The sequence below is a fragment of the Panthera pardus genome, unplaced genomic scaffold (genome assembly GCF_024362965.1).
Source record: "Panthera pardus isolate Hobbes unplaced genomic scaffold, ASM2436296v1 HiC_scaffold_23, whole genome shotgun sequence".
NCBI classification, from domain to species: domain Eukaryota; kingdom Metazoa; phylum Chordata; class Mammalia; order Carnivora; family Felidae; genus Panthera; species Panthera pardus.
The window spans coordinates 6,508,615-6,521,733 of NW_026526799.1; the positions used below are offsets into that span (position 1 = coordinate 6,508,615).

The 13,119-nt window shown below is 49.2% G+C and overlaps 1 protein-coding gene across 1 annotated transcript in view; it reads right to left on the reverse strand.

Annotated features, from left to right (window-relative positions):
• ABHD2 (abhydrolase domain containing 2, acylglycerol lipase) overlaps window positions 1–13,119 on the reverse strand; it is a 100,069-nt gene that overhangs the window by 20,375 nt on the left and 66,575 nt on the right. The gene's annotated exons all lie outside the window — the stretch shown is intronic.

Here is a 13,119-nt window from a genome sequence, read left to right on the forward strand (position 1 = left end):
AAGTAGAAATAATAAGTAAATAAATACATAAATAAAACAGATATCCAGGGCGTGCGTGAGCACATTTGTTCGCACGCAGACGTACACGAAAGCAAGAGCAAAACCCTTTGGGATCAGCTTCTCAGGCTCCAAAACACGACTCTATACCCATGTGTACAATGACTCATGGTGTTAAGAAAAGTACCAAGTGTATGTTATTACAGGATCTTCTTGTCAGCGTGGGGGAAGGACGGAAAGACAAATTCAGTCCAGCGGGACGGCCAGGATGCTCTACAGAATAAGGATAAAACGTTTTTGGTGACGTAAGGACAGAGTACCGAGGGAGACGGACGCATTCAGAAGGACACAGAGGAGACCTCTGCACGGAGGCGGCCTTGTTTGCCCAGGAGGGATGGTCTCAGCTGGCTCCACGGGGAAGCCTGCGAAGCCGTGTTCTGCCTCAGCGGCTTTGCTAAGAGGAGGAGGGTAGTGCCCTATGTGGGTGAAGGGGTTTGTCACATCCTTCTAAGACCCAGCCCCAGGCTCTTCAGGGAGCCGACTTAAAATGAAACCTAACAGGGAAAGAGGGATGTTGGCAAGACACGTGCACACGACACATGGCGTGAGGAGACCGTGGATTTATAACGGAAACACGGGGCGCCTGGGGGGCTCTGTCGCTTAAGCATCTGACTCTTGGTTTCGGCTCAGGTCATGATCTGACAGTTCGTGAGTTCGAGCCCCACCCTGGGCTCTGTGCTGACAGTGTGGAGCCTGCTTGGGACTCTCTCTCTCCCTCTCTCTCTCTCTCTCTCTCTCTCTCTGCCCCTCCCCTGCTGGCTTGTGTTCTGTCTCAGAATAAATAAATAAACTTAAAAAAAAAATTTATAATGGAAACACGAGCGGTTGACCTCGGCACCAGCTCAGAGGTTTTGACACCCCTAATGAGGGCCGAACAGCTTCTTCCCTAACCAGCAGGCCGTGGGCCAGGCGCCTCTCACAGCTTCTTCTCACAGAGGGATGCGGCCCAAGCCAGTCCAGCACAGCCCGTGCAGGGGTTCTCAAACTACGATGTGTATAGAATCGCCTGGTGAGAGAGGCTGTTAGGAACGGGCATCCATGGGCTTCGCCCCCAGAGAAGCTGACTCAGTAAAATGAGGGCCAGGCCCAGGAACCGGCATTAAAATTTTTTCGGAATAGGTAAAACATGCACCTGGAGCAAAATTTAAATAGCGTTAGAGGTGTGGTCACAGGTAACTTCTAATATTCTCTTTAAAAATATCAGTGGTAACATACAGATTATTTAATAACCTGTGTACTTTGTGTTTTTTTTTTTAAACAATATATATGTCTTGAAAACCACTGTTTAACAATACACAGAAAGCCGCCCTAATTTTTTTTAAAGTAATCTCTGCACCCAACATGGGGCTCACACTCATGACCCCAAGATCAAGAGTCAGACGCTCCACTGACTGAGTCAGCCAGGAGCCCCTGCCCTATTCTTTGTTATTTTTATTTAATGAGGCATAACATAATACTCAGGAAAGTGCACAATGAACTTATACATGCTTACACCCACATAAACATTGCCCAAACCATTTCAGCCATTGTTTAAATTACTTTAAACAAGGGGCGCCTGGGTGGCTCAGTCGGTTGAGCGTCCGGCTTCGGCTCAGGTCATGATCTCACCGTTCGTGAGTTCGAGTCCCGCGTCAGGCTCTGTGCTGACAGCTCGGAGCCTGGAGCCTGCTTCGCATTCTGTGACTCCCTCTCTCTCTGCCCTTCCCCCATTCACATGCTGTCTCTGTGTCTCTCAAAAATGAATAAACATTAAAAAAAATTTTTTTTTAAATTACTTTAAACAAGTAATTGTAACTTAAGACTTGAAAAGGCCAATCTAGGTTTCTAGATTTTCTCCAAAGCTTCGATGTGATGGCGTCGATCCGATGGCACATTAGAATCACCCAGGGATCTTGTAAAACAACACCAATGCTTGGGTCCTCCCCAGACTAGTTAAATCAGAGTATCTGGGGGTGGGACCCGGGCATGGGAGGTCTCGCACAAGATCTGTAGGTGCTTCCCAAGTGCAGCTGGGGCTGAGAACCACTGATATAAGGGACAAGGACCTCCGTGGCTCAGGCAAATATGAAAAAGCAGATTTAAAAAAAAAAATTTTTTTAAATATTTATTTAGTTTTGAGACAGAGAGAGACACAGCATGAACAGGGAAGGGGCAGAGAGAGAGGGAGACACAGAATGTGAAGCAGGCTCCAGGCTCCGAGCTGTCAGCACGGAGCCTGACGCGGGACTCGAACTCACGAACGGTGAGATCGACCTGAGCCGACGTCGGACGCTTAACTGACTGAGCCACCCAGGCGTCCCCGAAAAAGCAGATTTTGAAGCATACTCTCGCTCTGTCTCTGGGCCATTCCGTTTCAGACTTTCCTTTCCCTTCCACTTGCAGGAAGCAACTTTCACGTGTGGAGGCATTGCTCTGCCTTTTGGAAGCTTCTGGAAGCAGGGCTGTCGGCCTGGTAGCAGCTTTCTGCATATTTCCTCAAAGCCAGGTTTCTACAGGGGGTGAGTCTCTGCTCTACACAGCCAGGCACCTCCTCTAGGTCTGGCAAACGCCAGTCTTTAAAGCACGTATCAAGTGCTCTCTGGTAATCTTTCTTATAAAGAGTGAACCAGAAAAGCAGCATCGAGGTTAAATCACTGTGAGATTTAAGCGCTAGCGATAGCCCAGTGGTTCTCAAAGTGTTGTCCCTGGGCCAGCAGCAGCGGCATTGCAGAACTGTTCAAAATGCAACGTCTCGAGATCGTGACCTGAGCCGAAGTCGGACCCTTAACCGACTGAGCCACTCAGGTGCCCCAAAGGTTTTAATTTTTTAAAGTTTTATTTATTTATGTAATCCTGCACCCAAGGTGGGGCTCTAACTCACGACCCCGAGATCTAGGGTCACATGCTCCGCTGAGTGAGCCAGCCAGGTGCCCCCTAGGCCTGTCTATCTTTACTCAGGTTGAGACTAATTACCTGAGACTTAGAACAGATGTTCAGATGTCACTGCGGCAGTTACAAAACTCAGATCTGTTACACTACCGAGAAGCAATTACAGCTAATGGTGGAGACACCTCGGGAGCCTCAATTTAATTAAATCCAAATACATCTGATGTGGATGAAGGGCCAGCCCTGCCTAATGCTGGACAAGCTGTTTGGATGTTGTGTGAAAAGCTGCCTTCTCTCCCAGGCAAGGGCAGTGTCAGCCCAGCTCCAGGATCTGCCTTCTGGGAGGCACCGGGTTCTCCTGGGATTTCCACCTGACGACAGTTCCCAAACATCCTCAGGGACTGGGAGCCGCTCCCCGGACTGTTCTAAGAGCTACAGGATCTGTTTTTTCATCCCAGGAGGATTTTAATGGGGTTCTATGTATTTAATCCTTGTGGGATTAGCATTGGTAACAAGATTTAGGTATCTAATCTTGTTGAGCTTTTAAAAGACAGGACGAAACACGAGCCACTAACCTGGCCTTAGAAAGAGGAGTACCACAAGCCATCTGGGAAAGGCAACCTGCTGAGAACAAGAAGGACTTTTCTTCAGTCTCATGCCCCTGGAGAAGGACAAAGCTGAGGCCACCCGGAAGCTACTTTCACGGGAGCCATTTCCCAAGCGGCACCAGTGTGACGAAGCTGGCTCAGAGACAGGGATGCAGAGACTCAGGGCTCCTGGTGGATGGAGACTCTGAGTCACCGTCATCGTTATATTCTCCACGCCAGGCCTGGGCCTAGAACGTGGTGGGTGTGCCACAAATGACGGCACCGTAAGGAGGAGGCTTGAATCGTGTAGCACTCGAGCACACACTACCGGCCAGCGTGACCGTGGCGGGGACCGGCAAGAAGTACCTGAATATCTTCCCCGCTAAGTGTAATCCAAGAGAACGATCTGGTCAGGCTAACAACGTGACTCCTGGTGGGCGTTTGGGGCCAGCGGCCCCTGTCATTTCTCAGTGTTGTGAAAGCCACTGCAAAGCGGAGTCACTCGGGAGGAAAACATCTGCAGAAATTAGAGTGAGAGCCCTCTCTGCGTAGCATGGGAGCTGGCCTTGTCCTTCTCCCTGAAAGATTTTCACGAGTGAGCGCTTTTAGCTCTATTTCCGTAGGTATGTGGTATCTAAAACTATCTTTTCTGTCTGTCTGTCTTCACTTTCTGTCTGAAAGTGAAGTATCCAGATCTGATCCTGGAAGCACAGAGCCCGTCACTGCTTCTCCACAATTCTGCTCTGGGTATTTTCTACCCCCATCACGTTCCCGAACTCTGGGCCCTCGGCACCATCGCCACGCGCGGTGACTCCCGGCACATGATCTCGCCAGATGGTTTTCCAAGATGTTTGAGCCTCTGCAAATGCACCACCTTCTCTGTCACGTTCTCCCTCCACCCACCTCCTCCTCCCTCCCACCTTCCCGTGTCCTTCTGCCATGGTAACACTCAACGGTTGCAGAGGCCACACAACTCGTGCTGGTCAATCTGGAATCATGAATGTGATCCAAAACTGAATGTGATCCAAAATCAAAATGGTACATGGGAGAAGCTTATGGAAACATCTGCACTCATGATCTAATCAAAGGTCTTCAGACCGATTGAGCAGTAAAAACACAATGGAAGTTCCTTAAAAATCACTGTCTGGGCACCTGGGTGGCTCAGTCAGTTGAGCACCTGACTCTTGATTTAGGCTCAGATCATGATCCCAGGGTCATGGGATCAAGCCCCACATTGGGCTGTGCGCTGAGCATGGAGCCTGTTTGAGATTCTCTCTCTCTCTCTCTCTCTCTCTCTCTCTCTCTCAAAACAAAACAAAACAAAACAAAACAAAACCAAAATCACTGTCTGCATCTCCTTACGACAAGATGGCTTGGCACCTGGGTGATCTCTACAGCATGCAACAGCAGGGTGGCCGTACATCCTAGTTTGCCTGGGAGAGTCCCGGAGTTGGTCTTTTGTTCTGACATAGTCATAAGTAAGGTCTTCTTGTACTCTCAAAAGTTGGGATGCTAAATCATATGGTCACCCTAGGTACAGGACCTCCCCTGCCTTCTAAGGTTGAAATGCTGCCTTCTAAGCAAGGCAAAGTTTCCTGGCCTTACCTTGTGGTTCCAAAAGATAGTTAAAAAAAACAAAAACAAAACAAAAAAAACAACCCAAGAAATCCCAGTATTAATTAAACTCAGTAGGACATTATACAACACCTTCTCCAAGCAACAGAAGACACCTCTTCTCCGCTTGATGTCTGATGCCAGAAATTCAAGGGTTTAGAAGTAAGGGAAGGGCTTGCTTCCATGTTTAAACTCATAGGGAAGGCAATTTAAATCATTTGAGACCATTTGCCGTGCCACAATGCCAGCTCCGTGTTTGGTCAGGGATGGGTACAAATTCTCGGGAGGTTCCTGATCCTAAGGACGCAGTCACCTCACGGGGGCCAAAGTCAGGTTGTTTTTATTCCTTTCCCCTGATGCAGAAGTGACTTTAAAAATCCTAAAATTTCTCTCTTATAATCAAGATCAAAGTCATGGTCCCTTTGTCACTTGGCTCAACTTCAAGAGCAATCTTGGAAACAGAGGTCACAAGAACCACACTGGATAATTATGGTTTTTAGTTCATTCCTTGGCTGGTGGACTTGATCCGGTTGTCCTTTGCTCTGACCATGAATCCTGGACGATTGGGATAAGGCACTTAGCCAAACACAGAAAGATGCAGCAAAACGCTTCCTTCTTTTATGGGTCCTCCTGCATCATCACCGACAAAAATACTTAATATTCCAAACAGTGTCTGGGGTAGGAAATCAATACAGTCGATAAAGAGTAAGCCAACGTGTTCACGGCTATAGTGTTTCAATTAAAGATTAGGCTCTTTAGAATAAATACACTTCCAAAAAATCTTTAAGACTTCTATATCTTCTTGCATTTTCAAGTGTTATTTATTGATCTCACCCGCATGCCAGGGCTGTGTCCTGGGTCTGATCCCGCGAAGTATCCGGCTCAGTAAGAAATTTAAAAGACTGATAAATTGCACTCCTGCGGGTCCCACTTGTCATCCTGACAGTTTCACATTTTATTTATGGGCAGATCAGCTAATGTCAATTCATTTAATTCATCACAAAAGAAATTTAATATTTTCTAGTTTAAAAAACGTATGAACTAGACCGCAACAGGTGGTGAGGAATTTTTTTTTTTTAAGAATGAAAATAATTTGGGGCGCCTGGGTGGCTCAGTTAAAGGTCCGACTCTTGATTTCGGCTCAGGTCATGATATCGCGGTTCATGAGATCAAGCTCCACCTTGGTCTCCGTGTGCCGACAGAGCAGAGCCTGCCTGGGATTCTCTCTCTCCTTCTTGCTCTGCCCCTCCCCCCCCATGCTGTACTCTCCCTCTCTAAATAAATAAAAGGAATGAAAATAACTTTTAAAAGGCTGAAACAGAGCGACAAGAGCACGAGCTACAATAAAAACACTTTGCCTACAGTGACTCTAAGAGCTGGCTGTGCACAGCACCCAGAAGAGCTGAGCTGGAGGCGGTGGCCCCACCCCAGGGTCACCACACCGGGTAAGGCACCAGCTCCGAAGGTTGTGCAGTTAGAAAGGCAGAACGGCATCCTTTGAGATCACCACCGGGGCCGGGCTGTTTCTGTACGCGGAGTCAGAACTTGCACCAGGCTCGAGACAGAAAGAATCTTCTGCTCAACGAGCATAGCTTCTCACACTGGTCTCACATGCAAAAGCTGACATGCGGTCAATGGCATGAAGCTGAGGCAGAGGCGAGCTCATTTAAGATTTCCGCCTTTTCTCCTCTAGGTCGGTTCACGGAAAACATACAGACAATAGTCATTGCCACTTACTGGTATTTGCTACACGCTTTTATACTGATGGCGACTTTTCTCGACAACCTTTGTGAACCAGGCGTTCAAACCCCCACCTGCTGGGCTCTGAAACACAGGCTCTGTCCTGACGCAGGCATTTCCTGAGCATCTCTCTCTAAGTGATATGCTAGATGCGGGAGACTGATGTCACAACTCACAGGAAAATTGAAAAGCCACATCTGGTCCCTGTCCTTCCACGTTCACTGCTCGGACAGACCGTGGCCCTGTGCTCTTCCCGCCTCATGGTGAGCAGTTCCTCACCAGCCTGGGAGCTTCACGAGGGCAGGTGCTGTGCCCACCACCTGTGTTCTCAGGGACGCTGGCCCCTCGGAAGCCTCTAGATGCTGGATGAACAAGAGGGGGGCCCAAACCTTCCAGGCCCTTTGCTGTGGCTCTGAGAAGCCCCTGGATGCGCTTCTGCCTTACACCGAAAGTGTATGTGAGCGGGAATCCTTTCCTCACTCCCCAGCGTACCGGCAGGAGGCGGTCTGTCCCTCGGGCAGGCGGTGTGGCTCATTGTTCAGAAGCATAAGCTTCCGGACTAGACGGTCTGGGTTGAAAACCCAGACCACCCACTGAGCAGCTCAGTGATCTGGAGCGAGTCAGGAAACCTCGCTGGGTTCCTCATCTGTAAAAGGGGGACGGCTGATTTAATACATCCCATCAAGGGCTTAGGACGGTGCCCGGCACACAGCAGCTGCCCTGTGACAGCGATTAATACAAACCGTAATGAGCACGGCCACCGCAGCGGGGCAATTTTTAAACACGCAGCTGTCTCCCTGCTCCCGTGCGGCCCTGATGAACCGTATCCTACACAGGACGGGCACGACCACAGAGGCAGTGCTGAGCCGGGGTTGAGAGCCACACGATCCGAAGGCTGGTCCCGTCCCTTACTAGCCTAGCCGTGTGACCCCGAGCCTGTGGAGGACACTAGCACCTCCCTCCAGACGTCAGCGACGGTCAGGAACACGTGCTCGGCGCGCCCCGGCACTCATCAGTGTGACAGAAATGGGAACCGCTGTCACTCAGGATTGTCTTCAATGGCTTCAACCTTCAAAGGCAGCGTGAAGGATCCTAAGTCACGAGAACGCCTCAGTATCCATTTAGGAAATTCTCCTGTTCGGGAGAGATCTGTACTTAACAATTTCTAGTCCCATCAGCTCAGATGTCCAATGGCAAGGGACTCTGTTACATGGTCTGGAACGGAGTTAGTCTGTCCCGCGGGGAAAGGTCTGCTACCGTTTTCTCAGAGACACCTGAGGGGGCGTGGGGGGGGGGGGTGGCGGTGAGCTGAGGAGGTAAAACTTCCTCCTAACACCCTCTTTAGATTTTCCTCCGGTCAAGATCAGTATTCACAGTGGCTTGATGGCCCGCCATCTGCTCAAGAGCGGCGCGGCCTGCGCAAGGGAAGGCTCACGTAGCCATCAGGCACATCTGTTTGAGACGTGGTTTGCCACTCCAGCCCTACAAACTGTCACTTCATGTCCCTCACCTGGGTCCTCGTTCTAGGGCACTTTCTAGGCGCCAAGCAGGATTCTGGGCTTGGGGAATCACACCACAGAGCACAGAGACTGCTGGCCCCCATGGCAGGGACGCTGAGAGGGACGGGATGAGGAGGCGAGGGCAGGCCACAAGGGCTCTCCAAGAAGAGACTGAATGTCGAGACCCGAATGACAAGAAGAAGCCGAGGGAAGACCCGAGAAGGGCCGTCCGGAGAGAGCATGGCCAGACCCCCCCATCAGCAGCCCTCCCCCCGGTGCCTGGTGTCGGCATACTCTCTGCAGCTCGTCCTGGGATCCGGAGCCCCCTTCACGTCACATCCAGTGAGGACTGGATGGCACCCGCCCGAGGCCAACATGGTGGGGGGCCTATGACAAGCGAAGGGAAGGAGATTTAAAAGAGGCTTAAGACGCCTCTCTGCTTTCTTTGACCTCTTCCACTGAAAAGTAGAGAAAGGAAAGAGAGCACGAGGGGCAGTAATATTTAAAGAAAATAAGTAAAAGGTTTAAGAAACCTATCATCCAACTGCAATGTACAGGGACAGATTTGGCTCCTGAATCAAGCAACTAAAGGGGAAGAAAAACAAAGGAAGAAGCCAGTTGGGGAAAGTGAGGTGCTAATAAGGAATGTGGGTGTTTTAGGGGTGATGGTGGTATGATACGTTATTTTACGAGCCGAGCCGTGTTGAAGTCCTGGCCCCCACTGCCTTAGGATGTGACTGTACTTGCAGGAAGGGCCTTTCAAGAAGTAATTAAGTTAAAACGGGGTCATTGGGAGGGGCCCTAATCCAACCTGACCGGTGTCTTTATAAGAAGAGGAGATTAGGACACCGACAGGGGGAGACACGGACATAAATGCACAAGACAAGGAGAAGAACGCGTGAGCTCAGAAGAAACCAAGCCTGCCCACGCCTTGAACTTGGACTCCCGGCCTCCAGAACGATGAGAAAATAAATGTCTGTAGTTGAGGCCACCCAGACTATGGTATTTGTTATGGTAGTCCTAGCAAACTGAAACAGTTTACAGAGAGTCCGCGTATCTTAGCATCATCCGCTAAAATAGTCCCAGATGGAATGATGGGCTCTCTGGGACCAGCTCCAAAATAATCTTTGAGAGGAAGGAAAGGGCAGGAAGGGGGTGACGGGTGAAACAAGCCTGGCCATAAGTTTAGTAATTGTTGAGGTCGAATGGTGGGCACACAGGGGTTTATTTGGATTCATTTTACTATCCTCTCTATTTTGTGTATTCTGACTATCTCTCTAAAAAAAGGTTTTTGAGAAACTGAAGAGGAAACATATCTTGTAGGTCGTCCGCCTTTCCGGAAAACTACTGCGATCTAACAAACAATAGGAATTTGCTTCTAAAATTCTAATGAAACAAACTGTAACAGCAACAAATGAAAGGAAAGGGTTAACTGGCTTTGAGTAACTGTGTGTGTGTGTGTGGGGGGGGGGGGGGGTGGGGACTGAGTTCTCCCTGGATGGACCGACTTCACCCCCGGGATCTCCCTTGCTGAGATTCAGCTCACCAGCCCAGACACGCCATGCTCTGACCCATGTGACCTTGAGGACCTGTTCAAATGCTTTTCCTGGAAGAATCCTTCCTTCTACAACATGACAGCTTGCCTCTGGAGACAGGCTGGTTTCTTTCTTTTTCTTTCTTTCTTTCTTTCTTTCATTCATTTTCTTTTTTAATGTTTATTTTTGAGAGAGACAGAGACAGAGTGCGGGCGGGGAAGGGGTGGAGAGAGGGAGACACAGAATCCGAAGCAGGCTCCAGGCTCTGAGCTGTCAGCACAGAGCCCTATGCGGGGCTCGAACCCATGAACTGTGAGATCATGACCTGAGCCGAAGTCGGACGCTTAAAGGACTGAGCCACCCAGGCGCTCCCAGCTGGTTTCCCTTTGCCGCTGCCTCACCCATCACACTGTTGTAGGATTGTTTACCAATAGTCCCATCTCTTCCTATGGAACTTTATCTGGGCCACAGACAGGCCGATCCCTCCCTCGCTCGTGTTAACAGATCTTCAAGTACTTGAAAAAAAGAATAAACCAAACATTTAATAAATGGTTACGACGTGTCGGGCACTCGGCTGCCTGCTAAGGCCTCAGGAGCCCATGTTCAACTGTAAAATTGGAAGCCCCGTTTTGCTATTGAAGAATCTGGAAGTGAGGTTAGAGAGCTGCTCCAGGCCACAGCAGGCAGCGGCAGGGCCGCTCTGTGACCACGCGGAGCACGGAGCCTACTCTTCTCGGCTCCTTCAGCCCATCTCCCGGCTTGTGTGCGAATGTCTCCTGACCCAGTGTCCTTTCCCGACGGCCCCTGGCACGGCACCCCCGGGGGCAGGGGCCCGGACCACCCACACCCAGCGCTTCTACCAGCTCTTGCGTGATCCCGGCCCCTGGGGCCGCCAGACCCAGGCTCTCCTCTCCGCTCTCCTACCGCCTGGCTCTGTGCCTTGCCCGAATTACTTAACCTCTCTGCGCCACAGGACGCCTTTTCATCACAATTTTGCTAAGTGTCTCCCTGGTTGCTGTGGAGATCAAAGGGATTACATCTGTGTGAGACATCAGCACGGGGTCCCGCACGCAGTAAGTGCCCCCGCTGGCATTTCTGGTCTTGTTTTTGGCACACTGTTGCTGTTAGCGCTCCCCAGTCTGCCTCTGTCTGGGGTCCTGAGGTCACACCATGCCTCCCCATCTTCACCTTGTATAGACGGATTTTTATATCCAAGCACAGGACCTTATAACCATTCCCCGTCGTTCTCATTTTTGTTAGGTTCTGCCCATTCGGAAAAAAAATTTGTTTCATGTTTATTCATTTTTGAGAGAGATGGACAGACAGACAGACAGGGGAAGGGCAGAGAGAGGGAGACACAGAATCGGAAGCAGGCTCCAGGCTCTGAGCTGTCAGCACAGAGCCCGACTCCGGGCTCTAACTCACAAACCGTGAGATCATGACCTGAGCTGAAGTCGGACACCCAACCGACTGAGCCACCCAGGCGCCCCTCTGCCATTTTTAAAAAAGAGAATTGGTTTTATCTTTTTTTTTTTTTTTTGAGAGAGAGAGAGAGAGAGAGAGGTATAAGCGAGGGCAGAAGGAGGGGGAGGGAGAGAATCCCAAGCAGGCTCCATTCTCAGCACAGAGTTGGTTGGACAAGGGGCTCGATCTCACAACTGTGAGATCATGACCTGAGCCAAAATCAAGGGTCAAGGGTTGAACGCTTAACTGACTGAGCCACCCAGGCGCCCCAGATTTTGCCATTCCTGTCTCCCACACACTCGCTATTCTCCATGTGCCTGAGTTATCTGTAAATCTGGACCTTCACCTATATCTTCAAGCCACTGACCAAACTGTTGAACGGAAGAGTCTGTAACACAGTGTGCTTAGTTGTGGGAGTGAGTGCAGAGAAGCAGCGGGGCATGAGGCACCCGGGCTGGCACAGAGCAGGTGCGCCCTTACACATCACCAGCAGTAGCATAAACCAGAGCAAACTCGCTAAGAGGACCATCTGACAAGATGTACAAATACACATAAAAAATGTCGACTCTGAGATTCTACTCTTGGAAATTTAATCCAAAGTAGTCATTAAAGAGAAAAAAAAATTCTACGCGAAAGATATTTATAGTATCATCATTTAAAATGCTAAAAAACTCGAGGGGCGCCTGGGTGGCTCAGTCAGTTGAGCATCTATCTGGCTTCGGCTCAGATCGTGATCTCACAGTTTGTGAGTTCGAGCCCTGCGTCGTGTTTGTTGCAGTCGGCGCAGAGCCCTCTTTCAGATCCTCTGTCCCCGTTTCTCTCTGTCCCTCCTCTGTTCTCAATCTCTCTAAAAAATGAGTAAACATTAAAAAATTGTTTTAAAAAAATGCTGAAAAACTCTAAATATACTAAAGGGACTACAGAGAGGAACAGTTACATAAACTATGAGGGAAGCTCTTACAAAGATCAAATGTAATGACTGTGCACCTGTTAGCTAATACAAGATTATTTAAATTAGGTCACCTTACATATACACACCTTGATTGCGACTACATAAAAACTATGTACCCAGATAAAAGAATGGGAAAGTTAAAAAATAGAAAATTACAATTATGGTGAGATTATATTTATTTATCACTATTCTTTTTTAACGTTTAATTTTGAGAGAGAGAGTACAAGGGAGGGAGGCGCAGAGAGAGAGGGGGACAGAGGATCTGAAGCAGGTTCTGCGCAGACAGCAGCGAGCCCCGTGTGGGGCTCGGACTCATGAACAGTGAGATCGTGACCTGAGCCGAAGTTGGACACTGAACCAACTGAGCCACCCAGGTGCCCCAGTTATGGTGAGATTATAGATGCAATTTTCAATTGTTTCCCATTAAAACACACAATAATTTATTTGGGTATAAACAACCCCGTTTGCACATATTTAAACACATACTTTGTGGGGTTTTTTTTAGTTTAAAAAATTTTTCTTTAAGTTTATTTATTTGTTTTGAGACAGTGAAAGTGGGAGAGGGGTAGAGAATCCCAAGCAGGCTCCACGCTGCCAGCGCAGAGCCCGACGTGGGGCTGGAACTCATGAAACCATGACATCACGACCTGAGCTGAAACCAAGAGTGGGACGTTTAACTGACGGAGCCATCCAAGAGCCCCTATACTCTATGTTTATTATTTATGTGTACATCTACAACATGAAGGGAAACTCAAATAAGAATCAAGAACCGGGGCAGTCCAGAAGACAGAACCTTGGCTAATGCA